Source organism: Cavia porcellus, unplaced genomic scaffold (assembly GCF_034190915.1).
Source record: "Cavia porcellus strain 051 isolate PalLab524CR breed Dunkin Hartley unplaced genomic scaffold, mCavPor4.1 scaffold_29, whole genome shotgun sequence".
Classification (NCBI taxonomy): domain Eukaryota; kingdom Metazoa; phylum Chordata; class Mammalia; order Rodentia; family Caviidae; genus Cavia; species Cavia porcellus.
This window is the reverse complement of record NW_026947512.1, coordinates 17,083,463-17,104,512: the sequence shown is the minus strand read 5'-3', so window position 1 is coordinate 17,104,512 and position 21,050 is coordinate 17,083,463. Positions and strand designations below refer to the sequence as shown.

The following is a 21,050-nucleotide window of genomic DNA, read 5'->3' as shown; positions in this document are numbered from 1 at the left end:
TGACGCCCCAAGCAGACTAACGGCACCAAGGGATTAAGCCCAGAGCTGGACGGGGAACCCAAGGACAACATCTGTGCCCTTCTGTGGGAGCCCCGAATGCCCTGCTCTTGCCACACCCACAGCTCCACCCAGCGGTCGCCCATATGCGCCACAGCTCAGTCATGGTCACCTCAGCTGGCTGCCCTTCCCCCAGCCTCTGCTGGCCACTCAGCCCATTCACAGGAAAGCCAGGCGCAGGAAAACGGGAGAAGAGAGCAATTGTGTTGAGATTCTCTATGGAGGAGGCCAAGGATTCCCTCACTGAGGGTGGAATGGGAGGAGAACAGGGTAGCAAGGCCCAGGGAGCAGCCATGCTGATCCTACCTGGCAAGTGAGGAAGGGCTTCAGCCCCAGTTTCCTGAGCAGCCTGCTGATGATTCGCTGACAAATCTGGGGTGCTGTCACATCTGCCAGCATCACGGTCATGGAGCCACATGGACTGCTGGTGGAATGGCACCTGTGAGAGAGAGAGGGAGAGTATCTCACTCACTCTGCTCTGAATCACCTGTCCCAACACCTGTCACCACGCAGCATCCTCCTGAGGATGCCTGCTGGTCACGTGGGGTGAGGGCACAGTGCAGATTCGACAGGGGGCTCAGCAAGTCAGTCTGTACCACATGTCCGAAAGAAAATCCAAAAGGAGGAAGGTGAGGACAGAGAGAGATCCAAGAAAAGGAAGGCAAAGGTCAAAAGACACCCTTGGGCAAAGCAAGGCCAACAGGAAACTAAAGAGACCTGAGGCTGCACACGGCCCCACTCTCTCCTCCTTCAAGCCTCGCATCCACCGGAGGACGCCCTGCCCTCCTGGTCGCTCTGGTAGGACCTCTGAATTGATAAGCCTCCGAAAGAGGGGAAGAGAAAGTCAGTTTGGCAGCCCCAAACCCACACAGGTGCACACACTTTCCCAGAATCAAAGGCCCAGGGAGATGGCGCATGAGGCCCTCGGGCTTGTTCTTGATCGGAGCACCCCTTTCCCTGGGGAGGGTAGAGTCGCCTGATAAAACTGCTTAGCACAATGCTATATATAGTCTAGGTTCCTACCAGCCTAGAGATCTGGAGCTAGAACTTGGCAGGGAACCATGCTAGGTGCTGGCAAGGACTGCTCTCCTGCGCCAGCCAACCAGGAGCCTGGCCTCCCCCTGGGCACAGGGAGGGCACACAGGGCCCTGCCATGCGGGCCATTATCAGCTGCAAGGACAACAGGCTGCTGGTTTGGAGTTTAGGGTAAACTGAATGTGAGGGGATCGTGTGGAGGCTGAACACAAGTCCAGGAGCTCCAGAAAAGCAATCCAGTCCTCTCTTCCAGAGGACCAAGGGTAGGGTGCCCAGGAAGAGAATAGGGAACATGAGTAGCAAACATCTGTCCATGTCTGATGTCTGAAGAACAAATGTCAGCGTACGCAGATGAGCACTTTCTGCAGCAGTGAGCAGGACTGCCAGGCATCTGAGCTGAAGAAGGCATGGGGGCCTTGTCAACCCAGCACCAGAACATCACCTTGCACTTGCCAGCACCCTCCTCAGCATGGCTCATGCCGATAGGTCCTTCTCTGCTCTCTTCCTTCTCTGTGGAAAAGACAAGGGAGGGCAGGTGGGCTTGCTCCCTGGGGCCCCCAACAACAACCTACACAGACCACAGCTAGCGCCCTACCTGGAGTGTATATGTGGTTCTTGGAACCACAGCCCTCAGCTGCTTGTCCAGCATCCAAAGACAAGCAAGATGACTCTGGGCAAAAGGACCAGGGCCTATTGTCACAGAGTGGGTGCAGAGCCCCATCGAGGAGGGCCTGTCCAGTAGCTTGGTGCAAAGAAGCCTAAGAGGCGACAGGCCTCTCAGGAGCCCAGGCTCTCATCACACACATAGCTCAGGACACAGAGATACGAGACACAAAGCATCCCAACTCCCACGCACACATACACGCAATCTTTTTAGGTCAAGCTGCTCTGTATCCAGGCTCAAAAAGATACAGAGCTAGGGAGCTGTGGTTGCCTCTGCACTCCAGCCCCCAGCCCCTGTCCTGCTCCAGCCTCTGCCACAACCACAGCTGAGTCTCCTCTGGACTCCACTGGCTCTCAAGGCCAGGTGCCGCCCCTCCCAGCTACCCTACTGAGTCACCTGGGAGTTCCTGGTGAGAGGAGGAGATGCTTCACAAATGGCAGTGCCAGCATCAGCCACCAGACTGGATGCTAGAGACTGAGCAATGCTCACGGGGACAGCAGGGATCGAGCCCCGGGCTAGGTCGTCCCTCAGTCCCCAAGCACCCGTTGTCTGCTTGCTTTGTCCGCCTCCAGACTCTGGCTGAGGGCGGCAATGGAGAGAAGGGGAATAATGGCCCGGCAGCGGTGGTACATCCTGTCTCCTGCTCCCAAGATGGCACGCAGACACGGTGGCGCGGCAGGCGGGCACGGTGGCACGGCAGGCGGGGCGGGCGGGGGGATCACGCGCCTATGGCGCAGTGCTGCGGCACCAAGGACCGCCTAGAACCCGCACCACCATGACGAATCACAAAAGGTGAAGATCCCAGCATCCACTACTTTGCCTCACAAGGAAATGCGGTAGATGGAAGAAGAAAGCTCTCACTGGGGACATGAAGGAAAGAAAGGGCATGGCCTTTAGCTTAGGGCCCACCCTCTTTCACACGGAGATCTCTTGGCCCTGCCTCCCCAGGTCACCACTCAGGGGTCTCCATCTTCAGCCCAAGAAGGCAGCCACTCTCCTACCCAAGAAAATGATCGTCAATCCCATCACAGACATAGCTCTGGGAGAACCCCCTAGGAAGATGTCTGTCTAACGTTCGGAAGCTGTCTGTCATTTGGGACCTGTGAGAACAGCTCAAAAAAAGGACTCTTTTCCAAGCTCCCTGAACAACACAACACCACCAGCTGCACTCTGATTCTCTAACCTAAAATTCCTGGTTTGTGGTGCCGAGAGGAGGCACCTGGTGGTCCCCATTCTGAGGCCTGGCAGGGCATCTTCCTCTACCCTACCCGGCCCTCCCTGAAAATGACCCCAGGCACAGGATCAGCGCAGAGCCGATGAGCTGTTTCTGCCGCTTTCATGTTGACAGAACATTCTGGCCACTCAGTGGAGAGCTCCATCTCCCGGCTCCCGATACACTGAGTCATCTTCCAAAGAGGAAAAAAACAACAAAGCAGCCGTCACCAGGGCCCCCACTGCCGTCGACAGGCGACTCATGGCTGTCGTCACTCTCCGCTCTGCAGCCCCGGAACTGGTGATGGGGGGCATCAGGGTGCCCAGCGTCCCTCCCACGGGACTCAACAGCGTCAGAAAGCAGGCAGCCACTGCCGAGATTCCGAAAGAAGGAAAGCGAACCTGGCATCAAAAGGTTCCCAGGAAGGCTCCCTGCTTAACCCTCACTCTGCCACCTCCAGTCCTCAACACTTGGGGCCCACAGCACCCCCCTTTTTGCTTCAGAGGACAGGGTATCTAGTCCCATTGGGGAGGCACCTCCCAAGGCCTGAAGTGCCTACACCAGGTCACATCTCCCTGCTCCTGCTGAGACACCCGAGGCACACACTTCCTCCCCTAGCTCTCCTCCAGTGACAGGCACAGAGGATCCTACTGCCTGGCACTGTAGTAGGCATTTCTGCCTAATCGGTTATCACAGCTCCACCTCACAGATTGAAGACCCTAAGTCTTATCTAAAATCACCTGGTTGAGAAGAAGTAGGCCCAAGGTACAGACCTCAGTGTGTCCAATCCAAGGTCTCGACTCCTACCCCCATCGCCCAGGGCTAACCCTCCTGTGAAGACAGCATCGTCCACTCCAAGAGAAAGTAGGGAGGACAACTGGGGTTTGTCAACCTGCTGGTTTCTATCACTCACACACACACACACACACACACACACCCATCATCTGAGTGAACCTGGCCACAAAGAAGAGAAGAAAGTTAATAAGACAGGCATAGAACAGCTAAGTAACCCTGATCATGGACCCAAGAAGATCAGCCACCCAAATTCCTACAAAGCATTAGGGACTTACAACATTCCTTAAATAGCCACATTTTCAAGATCTGCCTCTGAACAGGCATCTGGCAAACACCAAGGATTCAGAAAGGAAAAATGTAAAGGCTTCGAAAGACCAGGGCTCTAACCATGACCAGACCAACTGCCAGCCACAGGGTTCCTACGCAAAGTTAAGTGAAAATAAATGAAATAACTGCCCCAAAAGAGCCTACCATGGTATCTGGCAAAGAGAAGGCACCGAATAGGCACCTGTGTTCTTCCTTTCTCTAGCCTCTCTCTTAAGAGTCCACACTGTAATAGTGATATAAGACTTCTCACAAGGAACCATAACACCATGAAAGTACCATTAGAAGAGGAGCGAGGCTTATGGGATACAGCCGCAGGCATGTCAAAACAGGAGGAGTGGGATGAGGACTGCTTCTTGTGAGGGAGACGAGAGGTCCGTGGATGAGGTGGGTCTGCCTGCCACAGGTGGACACGGTGGAGAACAGGCATGGAAAATACCACTAGTAGAAACAGGGAGAGAGGAAAAGCAAGAAAACATGAGTGGTCTGGCTGTGCTGGAATGTATGGTCCATCTAGGGAAACCGAGAGAGTGAAAGAGCACAGGAAAATTAAGGCAGTTCCAGACAGCCCGGAGCATCATGCTACAGGGAACGAATTCCATTCTGGGAACAACGAGAAACCATTTTAAATCTGTGAGCAAGACAGACAAGATGGCCGCTGCACGTAGAAGGGCCCAGAGAGGAGAGGGACGGGCAGCAGGGAGTCTGCCTGGAGGACAGCAGCCTCGGAACTATGCTCTGAAGAGGGTATGGAGGCGACACAGGTTAGAAAGAGGGCAAAGGCAGGGTCATCCAAACAAGTCCTGCAGGCTCCCGTGGACTTCACTTCCTGTCCCCATGGGGGGACTGTGGAGACAGAGCCTGTATGGGGGACACAGGTCTGACATCTGGGGTGAGCTGCTGTTTCTGCCTCCACTTGCCTCCCAACACTCAGCCCTTCCCCAGCTCAGCCTCAGGCTGATAAGGACCTGGGAAGCCCAATGTCCACAGTCCACAGAGCTAGGACCCTGGGCTGGGGAACCTCCTGCTTCTGCTGCGACCCCTGCCAGGGACTACACCTGAGGGTGAGAAGGGCACTTCTACCCCTGGGGCCACCCTCACTGCGGCAGCCACCATTGTGCCCGCCTCTGCTGTGCCTTGCCTCCCCTTCTCTCCTCCGTCACAGCACCCGCCCCCCGCCCACTCTGCGGAACTGGCACAGTGGGGACCTTAAGAATCAACGCCACCAGCCACCATGTCAGAGACTAGCAGAGATGCCTCCAAAATGGCAGCCAGTCCGAAGGATCCGAAAAGGGGTCCTCCCAGGGAAAGATGAACCAGAGACAAAACCTTTGACCACCTCCCCAGAGGCCTCCACACCTTCTTCACACTCACAACTGTCAGCTCGTCTTCGTCTGCAGGAACTGCCTCCCCAAATCAGAAGGGAGGCACGACCCTCCCCCACCCCAAGAGGCCTGGGGGCCATAGGTGACTCAGGGCATTCAGGAGGATGGTCTGCGGCCCACGCTCTGGGGTAGGACAGCAAACCATTTCTCTCCTCATACCTTTCTGGTCAAGAGCTACCCCTGCCACTGCCCCCCATTATATCTCCCCCCGGCCCGAGGGCCCCGGGAGCAAGGAGGTAAGGTTACAAGGAAGGGTCGAGAAGGCACACACTGGCCCTCCGTTATGTAATGAGGAGGGCGGTGCTTGTCCTAGGCCGGAGACTCAGGGCGCAATGCGCTTCCAGATGCGCAGTCATGGGTGGGGGCCACTGCGCATGGCCCAGGCCTCTGGAAACCCCCTCCCCACCCATTTGAGACCAACCCCATGGGCAGGATGAGGAGCCAGAACCCACTCTCCCTCCCCCATCACAGGTGACCAGCCTGCTGCCCCAGTTTTATTCTCACTCTCCTGGTTCCTCAGACCAACAAAACCATCCTCACCCAGGACCTCCAAACCGCTTGTTGCCCGATGACTTTTTTGGGAAATCCCACAAAATACCCAATTTCTGGTGGTTGATCCCCATCCTCACCTTTCCATGCACCAGGCAGCATCAACAGCTTCCAAAAGGAAGGCGCTTCTTCCCGTGGTAGACTAGGCTCAGGACTGGCTCTGAAGGACCTCTGGACAGCCGGACGTCAATGCAAATCTCCTGTCCCCTGGGAGTAGCCTGGAGTCAGCAGGAAGCCCAGGGTGGTGGCAGCAGCAGTTCTGCCCTACCTTGCCCAAGCGTTTCCAGGGGAGCCAAGAATTATTTTGCCACAACACTGAGGTGTGGCTGATTGGAAAATTCCCTTTTCCAACAACAAACTAGCGGACAAATATTTCCTTCCAATGTGGTCAAGCCTTGCATACCCATCTCTGCAACCTTCCTCCCTCCAAAAACGAAGAAAGTTTGGGAAGCCCTGAGCTATCCTTCCTTACAGTACATGCAGTTTAAAAAGGCACAGAAGAGGCTTCGACTGGGCAGTCAAAAGCAGGCAGACACAAGAGCCTACGCACACCCCTAAAGAGATTTTAGAAAGCTGCTGGGCTGCTTCCCCCTCCCCTTCAAGCAAGTGAAATGCAAATTCAGATTTGATACCCTGCCCTCAGCCAATCCAAGAAAGCTTTTCACCTGCCACTGGCCTACCCACCAATCAGAGGAAGTGTCTGGAATGAAAGCCCTCCCCTGGCCAATGGAAGGCCAGCTCAGTCACTTAGTTAAAGATGCAGCAGTACAGGGAAGGCCATCACATGTGAACTGGAAGGGAGCCAACATGGAGACACAGAGAGCGCAAGGTAAACAACTTTCCAACGCCAAAAGGATGACATTTAATCTCTAAATGCTAGCTTCACTTCTCAGCTCATCCTTAACCCTTTTCAGCTGGTTCCACAGATCCTGGGAGTCTCACTACCTGTCCCCACAGAGCTCTGAAGGAGACGCAACAGTGACTGCGTCACCATTCTCCACTTTCCCAACTACGCAGAGACAAACCTATCAGCTTTACCCCACTTCTCCTCACTCACACCCCACCTGACCACACACTCCTAAACAGCCCCAGATTGCCACAGAACCCCTGGCAATGACTGCCCCTGCTGTGCCTTCCTGCTGACCCTTCTCCCTCTCCTCCTACTCACTTCCCACCTTCCACATAAACCCTGCGCAGACAGATGGACACCAACATCAGAACAACCTGGAAAATCAGTCCTTCTGACCACCAGAAGAAATAAGGATAAAGGCTGGGGCATCAGGTGGGAAGCAGGGGACAGCTCACTCCTTTCTCCTCTGCCATGGTCAAGCTTGAGCAACTGACAGTCAGAAGAAATTAAAGTGAAAAAAAACCCTCCCTCGGAGAGGAAAAAACCAGCAAAAAGAGAGAAAGAAGATGACAGAAGCAGAGCACCCACATATGCAGACGTCGCCCCTGATTCCGGCAGATACATACATGGGGAAGAAGCGGGTTACGCCATCAAGTCCTGAAGCCCATCAGACCACCCATCGTTGCCTGCGCAGACCCAAATCTCCGTCCAGCCGTGAGGTGCCGCAGTCCCGAATGTTCCAGAATCCGGTCCCGTTAAACCTTCTGCTGTCGCCCCACAACCTCTTGCTCCCACCCCTGCCCCCCCAACTCCTCCCCACGGGAACCGCCCGTGCCACCTTGCGTGACATCTCCTCAGCCCAGACTACCCAGAGGCCTCTGGCTCCAGCAGATCTCAAGGCTTGGCAAGTGAGCTCGTGGAACCCAGTGCCCGGTGTTGCTATGACTTGGTTCTTGATTTCTCTCTCTCTCTCTGCTGCAGCACGGCTGTTGCTAGCAGACCTATCGACGGAGCTCGCTTGCTCGAGCGCTCGCGCTCTCTCTCTCTCTCTCTCTCTCTCTCTCTCTCTCTCTCTGAGCTCTGTGACGCAGATCTAAATTCTCCAGTCTGCTCCTTGTGTTGCAAGAGCAGAACTGCAGCTTTTCCCCTGGAGAGCTGCAGGGCACTGCCAAGGCTGGTCAAACAAGACAAAAAAAAAAAAAAAAAAAAAAAGAAAAGAAAGAAAGAAGAGAAGAGAAAAAAAGTTGTGCCTACACTCTGCTTCCTTGGCCATTCTTCTTTGCACCTCACTGCTACGGGACACACAGGCCCATGTTCCCTGTAGCTTCAACTGTGCTTTTCAGACTTCCCAGTCCCAAGCCTCCTTCTCTCTGAGTGGTAGCCCCTGAACCCAGACAGGGCTGTCCCAGGCTAAATGTTGCATCATCTTTTCTTAAGCCACATGGGTTTCCCCAGCCACAGGGAAAAAAACTGGTCCTTATCCTGAGACCACCATCCCATTAAACTTCTACCACAGACAAATCCAAAATTAGAGTTAGAGCTGATTTCTGTAGAGTTGATTTCTGTTGTTTTTGCCTTTTTGGCCACCAACCAGGACCTTTTTCTCCCTGGAATTTCCTAAGGATAAAAGGCGTAATTAAAACATTGCCTGCAAACCCTACAAAGTGAGATCCTTCTATCAGGGCAGGAATTTGAAAAACCAAATTGAACAGAGTCAAACCAATCTGGATCTCCATTCTTTCAGGGTTCACAATTTAGAGTTTAGGTAGACAGATCCAGTTACTTCCCCAAAGGCACTTTTAGGCCACACAGACCAGAGATTCAGGTTGCTGAGTCATTTGTTCCCAAGAAGAGCCTTCTGACAACACGAAAAGCAGCAAAACATAGCGACTGCCAGTCTTGGACCTCAAGCAGCCAGTGCCTGGGTTCCTCTCTCCAGGACAGGCACCCAGTTAAGATGGGCACTCACCAGCTCTTCGTCCCACATGGCTCGGTGCTGACCCCCTTCCTGGGCAGGCAGCATTTCCACTGACCCTCAAAAATGGACAAAGGTGGGCTGTGGATACTGACGGGCTCCGTGCAGCAAAGCACAGGGTCCTCAATACCTCCCTGACCCTCCAGACTGACAATACATCTGAAAACGGCTCAGATATTAACCCAAGGAACTCTCCTGACCTAGACACACCTCTCAACTCTCGAATTCCCACCCAGCTATGCGCAAAGGATGCACACATGCAACCAGCTGCACTGTAGGAACCTAGAGCTGACCAGACGTAGAAGATACATTTGTGTCCAGGGGCAGTGGATCCATAAAGCACACTACATCAAGAATCTTATGGGAACACAAATGAGTGAGAGGCCAGGCAGCCCTCTCACCCCACATCAGCTTTCCAAGCAGCCTTCGTCAAGCAATTGTACTGGGCCAAGTTCTCACCGGCAGAACGAAGGACCACTTGGAAGACAACCATGGCAGTCCATGGTTTTAAAAGAAGCCCAGAGGCTCTGTGCCAGGCTCCCAGTAGGGGGGAAAATGCTTTAAATTCACACCTTCTGGGTTCTAGGGTGGAGCATGCCAATAAAGAAGTCACCTACTGGTCTGATGACCAAAGGAATGTGGCCCTGATGGCACTAAAACCAGTCCCCCAGAATGGTCTTCTGCTTACTCAAATCCTATTTGCCATAGTTTCCTTCTCCATGGAAGAAAAACATGCCTAAGTTCATGTCAGGACATTCCTGATTTATCCAAGAGCCCAGGATCAAATAAACAAAGGGCTCCGAGCTCTGCCAGGGAGCCTCCTCCTTCAGGAGGGAGCACTAGAGGGAAGCAGGCTCCACAGTGCTGGGCCATCACCCCGTGAACTTGGCAAATGACGTGGCTGCTCAGTGCCATGGCAATGGAGATGTCACGGGTGGGTGGACTTGAGGAGGCGAAAGAGTCATGAGAGATGAATGAGAGCAACCCAGGGTCAGAGGAGGGACACTCACAGCCACAGAATTTGTCAAGAGGCCACTGTGGTCTATAACCCCCAGCAGCATTGGGCTCAAGCCTGTACAGAGAGAAGTCCTACTCTCAGGGTAGTGCGGCAGGGACCAACTGTGACTTGCAGAACATTATGACGACACCCTGTGGGAAGTTTTGTTTCGTTTCACCTTTGGTCTCAATCTTTTTCTTCCCACAATCCCGCTACCCCTCCTACAAATTTACTAGTATTTAAAGAGTCATTTTTAGGCGCCTCTGTCCAATTCTAGGTCTTCCATCTATTAACCTGATTCTGCAGGGCACCAGGAAAAGAAAAATTCAAAAGAGACAACCAGGAAGCAAAAATGAATTCAGATCCAAAAACATGGAAGGATGTTTACTTAGCAAGCATGCTCCAGCCGACAAGGAAGCAGTTTTACAGAGTGCCACATGCAGTGTTTGGTTTCAGGGGGTAAAGATAACTCCAAAGTAGAGAGAAGGCCAGGCCAGGGCAAACTCAAAAAAGGCAGGACTTCAGCTCCAGCCCCAGGGCTCACAGGCTCACTGTGCCTCTGTAGCTACCGGCCTTAGGCACTGAACGTCTCCCTGAGCATTGTGAGTTCTCCCAGTGATCTGGGTCAAAACTTCCAAATGCCAAAAACAAGCCTACTTGCTTGCTTTCTCGTTCTTTCTTTCTTTTCTTCTTTCTTTCTTTTTTCTTTAAAAGCAATGAGTTGAACTTTGACCGCCCTCGTCCAGGGTGTGGAATGCAAGCACTCTGTACTGGCCACGAACTCCTGTCCAGCAAGCATCTGCCAGAAAGGCAGGTTTCATGCAGCCTCTCTGTCCTCTCATTTCCTCATTGAGGCCGGCTCTACAGGGACTGGGCTTCACACAGAGAAAGAATCCAGGCTCTCAGGGCAGGGTGGTGGTGCAGGGACCGTTTCATACTCTGTGCAGATATCTGGAGCTACCCGAGTGCTCCAGATAAACCAGGGAGCAGTTCAGTCTCAGGTGGAAGTGGCACGTCTACATCCACAGCAAGATGGCATTTTTCTTTATCACCTAGGACAGTGCAGACAACTGGTGATCCCAGTAGGAGAATTATTTACTATGGACCTTCTAAGTGTGAGGCCAACATACAGGGCAGAAATACAGGATGTGGGCCAACAAGCCAGCTGATGACCCTACGTGCAATGTTAGCATCTCAAAAATCTACTCTCTGAAAGCTGGAGTTCACTTTCCCAATGAAATACTATGAATCATACTGGTTGGGTTCCCAGGATACCCCATAAAAGCCATGTTATCACTTTGAAAATCACTGGCTCCCACACCCTCAGGGGAGCAGTAGGCTGGAGAGGAACGTGCAGAGGGAAGAGACCCGCCACACCACATGGGCAGCCAGTCTCAGGCTCTTCCCCCACACGGTCATCTGGGAATAGAGACCCAAAGAGTTCAACTCATCCAGGTTTTCCAGGATAAGAGGAAAAATCAAGCCTTGTTATGTTAAATTCCTGGTTTTTAAACTTGTCAAAAAATTTTTAAAAAGTCAAACATACCTAGAGTTTCCAGTCTGTCCTCCAGATTCAAAATTTAATACTTTTGCTATGAAAAGAGGAAACAAGCACTGCCAGAGTGAGGAATTCAATAAAATAAACAAGAGTAATACACTCAAGGAGAACCTACTACACAGATGCTGTTACGTGGGGAGAGGAAAGGCAGAGAGGAAAGCAAGGAACACCAGAATTTTCAGGGCAGTGGTTGACCCAGCCCTACACGCGAGGCCACAGGTGCAGTGCTGTATCTGAGTTACTTTTAAGTATGTATGATACCATTAAACTCCTGACCCCCCAGAAGGCCCAAGGACTCATGCTGATACACTGGCTTTTCCCCACTGAGACACCCACATGGGTCTGTCCAGGGCTTCAGTGACAAAGTTGAAAAGGATTATCATAATCCCAACACCACCCGAGGCACAGAGTCCTGCAGAAACAGCACCATGACCAAGTCACTGCTTACCCTGTCCTTGATAAGTAACTCCCACCCACCTTTGGAGGGTTCAGCCGCTTGAGCACAACCAAGATGACAGTTCTGGAGAGAGGCACTAACTTTCAGGTCACTGCCCAGCCTTGGAGGCCCATGGCACAACCTACTTCCCTAAAGACAGAGATTAAATTTCAGAGTTTTTATAACCGAAAGTTTCTAGGTTCAACAAGACGGTACAAAAAGGGAAATGAAAAAGGAAGGGGAAAAAAGAAGCCGGAGAGCAATATTCTCAAAATAGCGGATCAAAAGTTAGCAAGCCAAAGGAAAAGAGGAAGAGGCATGAACGTTCATGAGAAGGGAGGTCCTTGGGACATCATATGCAGTGAGGCGAAGCAGCTCGTGGGAAATGAAGGCCCACTGTCCACCAAAGCAACAGGAGACCCATGGCTTAGCCCCTTCCCGGGGGCAGAACCAGGCTGTGTCACTGATGAGGACACCTTGATCAAAACCTGGAGCTGGTACAAGATAGGACTCTCAATTTCCCCAGAAGGAGGGGCTCTTTTTTCTCATGGGCTTGTTAAGAGTTATTTTCCCTATTCTGAATATGAGTCAATCAGAGGTACTGCATGTATTCTCTCACCACTGCTTGCTTTCACTTTTACTGGTGTCTTCGTGATCAGAAGTTCCAGCTTTTAATGTCATTCAATTTATCAGTCTTCCCTTTACAGTGAGTGTTTTCTGCGTCTCCTATAAGTAATGTGTGGCTATCGCGGGGTTGTAAGATACTGCCATATTGTATATGAAGCCTTATTTTAATTTTCATGGTTAGATTGAGGATCTTGCTGGAATTTATTTTTATATATGGTCAAGACTTATTTATTCCCTTGTGGATATTCCACTAGAGTCAGAACTGCGTATTAAACCAGCCTCCCTTCCCCTCGGCTCAGCAGTCCTGTGTCCTACGTCAGGTGTCCTGATATATCTACAGGTCTGGGCTTCCTGTTCCTTTCCTTTGGTCAGAAATAAGAAAGAGAAAATAGACTTACACTGCAATAGAATGACTCACCTTTAAGATTATGAAAATATAAATTAAAGAGTCAGTGGTTTGGAGTAAGCTCCACATTGACAGGCATAGTTTGTGAAGGGGTCCTAGCCTGGGTTTCTCAGGAAGAAAAGATGAGGAAGAACAGACAAAGAACAGCAAACTGAGCTAAGGAAGGAAAACATGGGGTAAAAAAAGTGTATTTATAAGCCATAACTATAAGGAATTAAGAGGACATGCTCATACAGCTCAAATTCCCTGGCTCACACTATTTAACTATACAACCTATAGTCAATTACCTTGGCCTTTCTGACCCTCAGTTTCCTAATCAGCCAAGCAGGGGTAATCTATCTCATTGGGCTGTGGTGATTAAATAGGCTGATATATGTCACTCTTCACAGAGCTTAGCTCTCTTCAGCATTCAAGAAATGTTGGGTTCTATCATCACTAGTGATGCTATAGAGGCCAGCCAGACTTCAGCTATACACTACTAAACAAGGATAGTACATAAGTAGTTAAAAACTCCCAAATGAGACAAACTTCAATCTGAATTCTTATGCAGCCTCTTTACTCTTTATATAAATTTGAACATTCTTAACCTTCCTAAGTTTCTAACTTCAGCTTTATTCAACCCCTCACAGGGGTTTTCTTGGAGGCCTTATTGTGAGAGACACAGAACATTAGCATTGAGCCCAATACAAAGGAAATGCTCAGTGAAGCCCAGTTATCATTTTGATGATGGTAACACTGACCGTGATTACCTGGCATAAGAAAAGGCCTGTTAACACCAGGACTTCCATGTGAGCACTACTCAGATGCAACCAAGCCTAGCTTCTTAAAGAAGTAGACAAGATCAAGTATGCTCAGGTCATAAGTCAAAGGCACAGAAGGCAAGGGAATAAGGAAAGCAAGTGAAAGCCAAGTTGTGGGCTGGGAATGTGACTCAGTGGTGGAGTGCTAACCCAGCACACTGCGGAGCAGGTGAGAGGCCAACTTCCTGCGACAGTTCAATACTTGGTAGGAAAAAAATTTCTGATCTTGGGAAACTTTGGGGAACTTCAAAAAGAAACAAAAACCAAGACTTTATAAATGTACACAATCACTGAAAGAATGAAAACAGGCTTGGTGAGTTGGGGAAGGGGGTCCCGCAAAAAAAAAAAAAAGGCCCTTGTGATTTAAAGGTCAGATGGTGGAGTTCACAGACAAACAGTTCCTCATCAGGGCCCCCAGTAGTGCCGACCATGCTCCGGTCAGACTTCTGCCTCAGAGGAAGTGTCCTAGGGCCACTGTGGAGATTTCCCCATCAAATCCCCACCCCAGCGGATGACGGGACTTACACGTAGGTCACAGAGCTGAAGTGAAACAAGGCCCCGCAGTGACGACAAGCACCACAAGGACACAGTGCAGTGCCAGATGCCAAGTGAAAATCCCAGAGACAAGGGCTAGGACAGGATGTGCTGGAGGGTAGGTCCTGGCAGAGCTGAGACAGCAATGCCAACACAAAAAGCCACCACAGACAGGGAGCTGGAGCCAGGCGACAACCACCAGCCCTGAGAACACAGGACTTCAGGGTGATCCAGGACGAGTGAAGGCCATTCAGGCCCTGACTTCCCGGTCCTCATGGAGGAGACTCCTCTACCACCAAGAGTCCCTCACAGAATAAACCTACGGGCAATACCATGACAGGGAACATTCAGGGGATGGCTGGCCTGGGATGATGACACTGGTCAGTATGTCCAGTCACAAGTCAACACCTTCTCCTGGACATGGAGTCAGCCTGCCTCTTGAGCCAAAAATTCGGGCTCCAAAGTATCCAGACCAGGCTGACCCTATCACTCCTGGGAAAGTAAAAGAAGCCAAAATGTCAGTCTTTTCCTAGGCCACCAATCATTAAATGTAAGCTCCTAGCCCAGCAGGCTCACAGCTTGGCCTAAGGCAAAACCCTTCCTGGCAATGGAACTGCTACCTGCTCTTCTCACCAGACCACTCTTCTAGTCACCAGCCAGAGCCCCTGGTCCAGGGGGCGTCCAGTACCAACCCAAATGCAAGGATACCAAGTCTTCCTGGGATGTGGGGGAAAACCCAACGTGCCTCTCGACTGAGTGCTCTCAAAATCTTGGCCGTCATCTGAGGGAAATTATTTCAAGAGATGGAGTCGGGCTGCGCCACGTAAGTCAGAACAGAGACCTCCGTATCTTGTTCCTCAACAGCAACACCAATACTTGTGCCACAGGTTAGACATAGGCAGGGGCACAGGAGTCCTGGCCACATGGCCTCCAAGCCCAGGCCTGAACCCATGGACAGTCCTGATGCTCTCATGGACAGAGGTCTCCGGGGCATGTAGCACCTACACACCAATGACTCCTGAGACTGTGTTGACCTCTGCATGACCACACCATCTGAGCCCATGACTTAAAAATGGAGTCTCTCCCACCTCAGCACAAACTACCACTTCACCTGACTGAGTCAGATCGAGACAGCTCAAATCTCAAACGCAAGCGGGACGGGGATTCCCAAACCACTCTGAGTTCAGCTTTTGTTTCCATAATGCTCTGGCCTTATAGGCTTCGCAGGCCACACCCACAGCCTCCAGTGGAAGCAATGGCACCTTCACCAACAGGCCCGTGCTTTCCCAGGGAGGTTCCTGCAAGGCGAGTGTCCTGCGGGTATGAGTGCAAGTTTCTAGAAAGCAGACACGGCAGAAGCCCCAATGGACCCTCCAAAAGCTGTGTGTCACCAGAGGGCTGGAGAACAGAGGCCTCTATGAGCAGCTGAGAGTCCAAGACAAGCCCAGTGTTCCCCAGCACACTCTCAGAGAGGCTCCAGCCTGCCAGCCAGTGGGACAGGCCTATTCCTGAGTCTCCCCCTAACCCTGTGGACAGCAAGGGCACCCAACACAACCACCACCTTTCCTACCCTAAATGACACAGGGCCTCTGTCCACATTCAAGTGGGCTGGGACAATAGCCAAAAGAACACCTTAGTACACTGGGGCTGCAAGGTTACTGACGCCATCTAGATTTACCATGCACCAAGACCAAGAGTGGGCCTTGGGCTCAAGTCCACACGGCAGGATCTGGGTGGGTCTCCTCACCTTGGCCTAAATTTTCTCATGTATAAAGTAGGGCTGATCAACGCATTGCTTCTCTCCATAGTATGGCTGAGTAAATGACACAAATGCACATGAGCAAAACATTTAGTAACTGAGCCTGGTACCCACCAAGAAGTCAGCAAGTGGTGATCATCACTAGTGTTTTCATCATGAGCAGCCCTACAGAATGGTCATTCGCTTACACAAACAACATGAGACCCACAGCAGGGGCTCTCTACCTGACAGTGTCACCCAGCTCCCCTCCTTCACACCTTTTCCTGCTCAAAAGGCAGGGAAGCATCTCAGTTCTCTGAACCACATCTACCTCCACTCCTGCCTCCCTTACCACAAACCCCAGGGTTGCCCTGAAGTCCGCAGAAGTAAAGCCCGACACCTGCTTCCCTGGATGTTCATTTAAATACACAACACTGGGGGCTGGAGGTTTAGCTCAGCGGCATAAGCACCTGCCTTGCAAGCAGGCAGTCGTGAGTTCGATCCCCGGTACCGATAAAAAGGAAAAAGACCAAAAAAAATGTAAATATACAACACTGTGCCTAGCAATCTCCCCACTCTGGGGTAAACACTGTCAGGCCTGTAAGTATTATTCACCTGCCAGAACCCCTCCTCTATCCTGCTGTGTTTTTCTAATTAGTCAAGCGTTAGCTCAGCGATCTCTTCCCCTGCTCCAGAGTGGCTTGGGCCACTCTGTGACTACAGGATTTCAGACTCCTGTGCAGAGGCCACCCCTGAAGCTGCCCGGAACTGTCCAATCCACCTTGGTCTCTACCCCCACTGCATCCTGGAATTTCTTCAGGAGTTTCTCTGTCTTGATCTTAGAATCTATCAAAAAGCCTTTGTTGAAGTCTTTCAATGCGCAGTGCTTTAAATCATTTCATACATGTCATCTGCACTACTCTTTCTGCTCCCTCTCCCTTAGCTGGGAATCCATTCCAAAGCTCACCTGCTTCTTTTCCAAGTGTTCACTGAATGAATCCTTTCCACCTGGCCAAACCCTAGCAGGGAGAAGGCTCTTGGACACCACTGACATTGAAATAAAATCTGAGGCCCCTGGTCGCTACTCAGCTAAGCAGTATGTCTACTTGTATTCTCTGTTCATTTCTGGGCAAAATCGATGGAAATCCTGCAGGCCCACATGTGCTGCAATGACTAAGCTTCTGTGTCCAAATGCCAACAACACATGGAACCCCAGTATGACCAGGGCTTGCTAATATGCTGTCACAGATTGTGTCCCATGGGGCGCATCTGATCTGTCCACCGAGGGTCTGAACTTTTCAAGGACCCCGGTCAAGCTTTAGAATGCTTTTTCACTCCTCTGAAAACTGTGCTGTGAGCAGTATTGAATTGTTCGTGTTGACTGGTTGGATGAGGCCTCCCCAAGTCCCAGGCAAACACTAGAAACAGGCTTACTTGATCCAAGCCCCTTCACCGCCCACACTGCACCTCTCTGAGGTTTCTGTTACTTTCTCCTTCCTTTGATCTGGACTTATCAAACACATGTTCACTCTCCCAACTCCAGCTTCTAGAAAGGGTCCCCCAGCAGTTTCAAAGTAATCTATGGTGCCATGAACACAGCACTCTTCTCTCCCTTTGGCTGGAGAGCACTGAGGCAGCTTACTATGGAGCTAAAACTAGGAGCCCTGGAAGGTTTTTCCACCAGGTGCTTTTCCCTGTGGCCTCAAGTGAGCTACAAAAGGAGACAGAAATCAGTTAACTCCCCCCATAAGCATCTCACACTTTCCCAGCAAATCAAAGACCACCAGCTCCTCTGGCTACAAACTATAGGTTTGGTTAAGAACACAACTGTCCTTCCCCACCTGTATCGTAGCAGAAGAGGAGGAAGGGGAGGCATCTCTCGGGCACTAGACGTGGGAGGAGGGACGAGGCGTACGTGCCTTCAGGGCCTCCCAGCGGGGCTGCAGCCCTCACTGCTGTCAGGAGCACACACAGGCCCACAGGGAGACAGCAAATCCCTCCACTTCGACAGCTCACTCCAGACAGAATCTTAGGGTCCTCCGACTCGTGGACAGGAGGCCTAAAGCCCTTCAGAGACATTCTAGGTGCCTGGTATAGTGAATTAATGAGCTCTGACCAGTATCTCCCAATTTTACTAAGTATTTCCAATACCTACAACCATGCCAGGCACACTGTTTGTGGATGTCGCTACAGAATCCAGGACATGAGGGAAAAGAGAATCAAAATTAAACGTAAGATATGGTTCATAACCAAAGGCATTCCTAAAATAGCTTCTGGAGCTGACATGATTTGAGAACAGTTATAAAACAGCCTCACTGCTAGGAAGCTTCTCAGAGGCCTGGGCAGCATCTTATGGCCTCTGTGCCACCAACCACATCGAGCAATCAAGTCCGGCAGCCATCGCTGACACACAGACCAACGAATGTGGGGATAGGAACGTAGGATGCCGCCCACAGGGCCTATTTCTGAACACCGCTGTCAGGGTCACAGAACGCCAAGGTCCCAGGTGACTGCTTCATCCCCTTCCACTACTCTAGAGCTCTCGGTAGGAGAAATGCATCCCAGAGAGCCCCCTCCCAGACACACGCACCCTCCTTCCTACCCCCACCCTGACATTGGACTCCTCCCATTTGCCTTGTCTTTCTCATACAGAACCAAGCAACATGTTAACAAATGTCAGGAACTCTTTCTGATCAAACTTTGCTCTCCACCAAGATGAAAACCACAAGCTTCACTGATCCTCTCTGTGATCTGTAACCTGCTTGAGGCCAGGAGAGGTTCTGGCCAGCTGACCTGCAGAACATAGGCACCTCCTGGGGCCTGCAGGAGGCCTACCTACGAGATTTGTATCCTTCCCTGGGGTCTGACTTTCCCCCAAGGCCACCCTAGAATGTCAGCCCTCAGCTCCCCCAGGCACAAATGTTATCCTCGTGCCCCAGGAAAGCCTTCAAATAAAGCTAAGTCCCCAACGAGTATCACTTTGCTATTTTATTTTCCCAAATAGCAATATCCTCATCACAAACACAGACTTCAACCTTCGTCCTGCAAGCCTGTGCAAGGCCCCTCCCTACACCACGGAGCTGGTGCCATCATGGCGGGGACTGGAGGAACCTGTCCAAGGAGCCACAGCTGGGAGCCGGGCTCCAAGCCCAGGCGCTTACCCACAGCACCATGCAGGACATCGTTCCCTTACTGAGGACCCAGGCCCCATCTTCATATCCAAGAATCCCGACAAGAAGCAGGAACTAGACATATTTCCTTCCCCAAAAGCCCAAAGCACAGGGACCTTTCTCGGCACGTATTTTTAAGTAAGTTTTTACTACTGACTCATTTAAATGAGATGCAATGGCTGTGTAGCCCTTTCTAGTTTACAAAGCACTTTTGTAACAAATTACCTTACGTCACCCCTTGCAGAAGCCTTGTTAAATATACACAAGTACTCTCATTTTATAGATGAACAAATGAGAAAAGCTAGGTGACCCAGCCAATGTGGCTCAGTCGATGAGCTGAGTGAGTTCAGTAACGAAACCCAGGTTAAACCCTGCTTTCTGGGCACCTATGTCACAAGAAGGAAGTGCACTGGGATGGACAGTGGGGCCTCAGGAGTCAGAAACACTCCCCTCAGCTGGGGGCTTGTGGCAGGTAATTGATTCCACCTCATTTGACTTTCTTCCTCCACAGAACCACATTTCTGACCTCGGCCCATCACTACATGAGAATGAAGTGAGATAAGACCCACAAAGTGCTTAGCATGCTCCATGACACACAGTGAACATTCAGGAAAGGGCTGCTGGTTTCCATCATGCTCTGTTCCCCTTCAACTCAGCACACATGTCACTGTAGCTACCAGATACCAGCAGAGGCAGCAGGTGCTCCATGTAGGAAGCATCTTTCTCAAGACCCAGGCACTGTGTCCCCTATGCCTCAACAAGAACCGCAGGACACAAATGTCAAGAATAAGCCTGGTGCCATAGGCAGGGAGTCTGGCCATGTTATGAGGTCACAGTGACCAAGACTATGTTCCACCAGGGAGGCCGGACCCAGGCTTCCAGCCACAGCAGCAAGAAGGACACAGCGTCTGCCCTCCAGGCACACCTCAGAGGCAAGCAGAGAGCAGAGAGAGTGGGAGCTGTCATGGCCGGCCAGGGACAAAATGGCCGCCAGGCCAGGCATGTGGTAGCCAAGCGGGTGGTGGCAGGGCCAGCACACCACGTCCTCCAAGCAGGGCGCAGCCTTGCCACACTCAGCTTCACACCCTCCTCCTCCACCTCCTCCTCCTCCTCCTCCTCCTCCTCCTCCTGTGGCCGGGGCTCTGCTCCCGGGGCTCTGCTCCCGGGGCTCTGCTCCCGGGGCTTGGGAACACGCCTGTCCTTGGTGAGAAGAGCAAACGAAAGCACATGGCCTACTTCCAGCAGCCTTGCTGTTTCTCACTTTCAGACGAAAATAATAAAAACACATAGGCACGCGTACATGCATACACACATATGCAGGCACACACAAAGACTGGGAAGTGAGGGAGAAGTGGCAGCTTGGGGCTGGCAAGAGGGCTCACGCGGCCCCGGCTGCAGTCACCTGGCAACCTGCAGAAGGTGTGGTAGCCAGGCGGACGCACTCAGACCAGCATAGAGCCGGGGCCAGTCGGGCCGGGAGGGAAGGTCACCGCCTGCTGGCCTGGCTCCTGGTGCTAGGCTGAGGAGGGGCAGGGTACAGATGGGCCACTGCCACCTGCACAACTCGTGACTCTCAGCCATGTGTTCCCAGCAGCTTCCCCGTCACCCTGCTAACTCTCTCTTCTGCAATCCAGGCTAGATACTTCTGTCATTATCTCCTCTACAATTCTGAACATCACATTCCTCTCCTGCTCTGAAACCTGCCATGGCTCCCCTATGCCTGACCCCAGCATCCCTCTATACAGTGAGCCCAATCTTCCCTCCAACCTCAGTTTCCCCTATTCTCTCCACCGTCTGCGCCTCATTGCCTCTTCCACAGGCTCCCCTCTTATATGCCCCCTCTCAGCCTGCACCCCAAGTTCCTTTCACGCGCTTTTACTGAATGTCTACCAGGGAGCAGGAACCAAGCCTAGCAATAACACTACAGTAATATCAGA

At 51.7% G+C, this 21,050-nt stretch overlaps 1 long non-coding RNA gene across 8 annotated transcripts in view; it reads right to left on the bottom strand.

Moving 5' to 3' along the window:
* Positions 1-20,208, bottom strand: part of LOC101787898 (uncharacterized) — a 33,362-nt gene extending 13,154 nt beyond the window's left edge. The window contains exons 1-4 of one of the 8 annotated variants that reach the window (XR_010044581.1): positions 11,880-20,208; positions 7,741-10,914; positions 6,103-6,229; positions 364-496 (exon numbers count right to left, since the gene is read on the bottom strand). This is a non-coding gene — a long non-coding RNA (uncharacterized LOC101787898). The other 7 variants (XR_010044580.1, XR_010044582.1, XR_001202353.3 and 4 more) reach the window with 7 other exon arrangements.
* Positions 20,209-21,050: the final 842 nt, after the last annotated feature.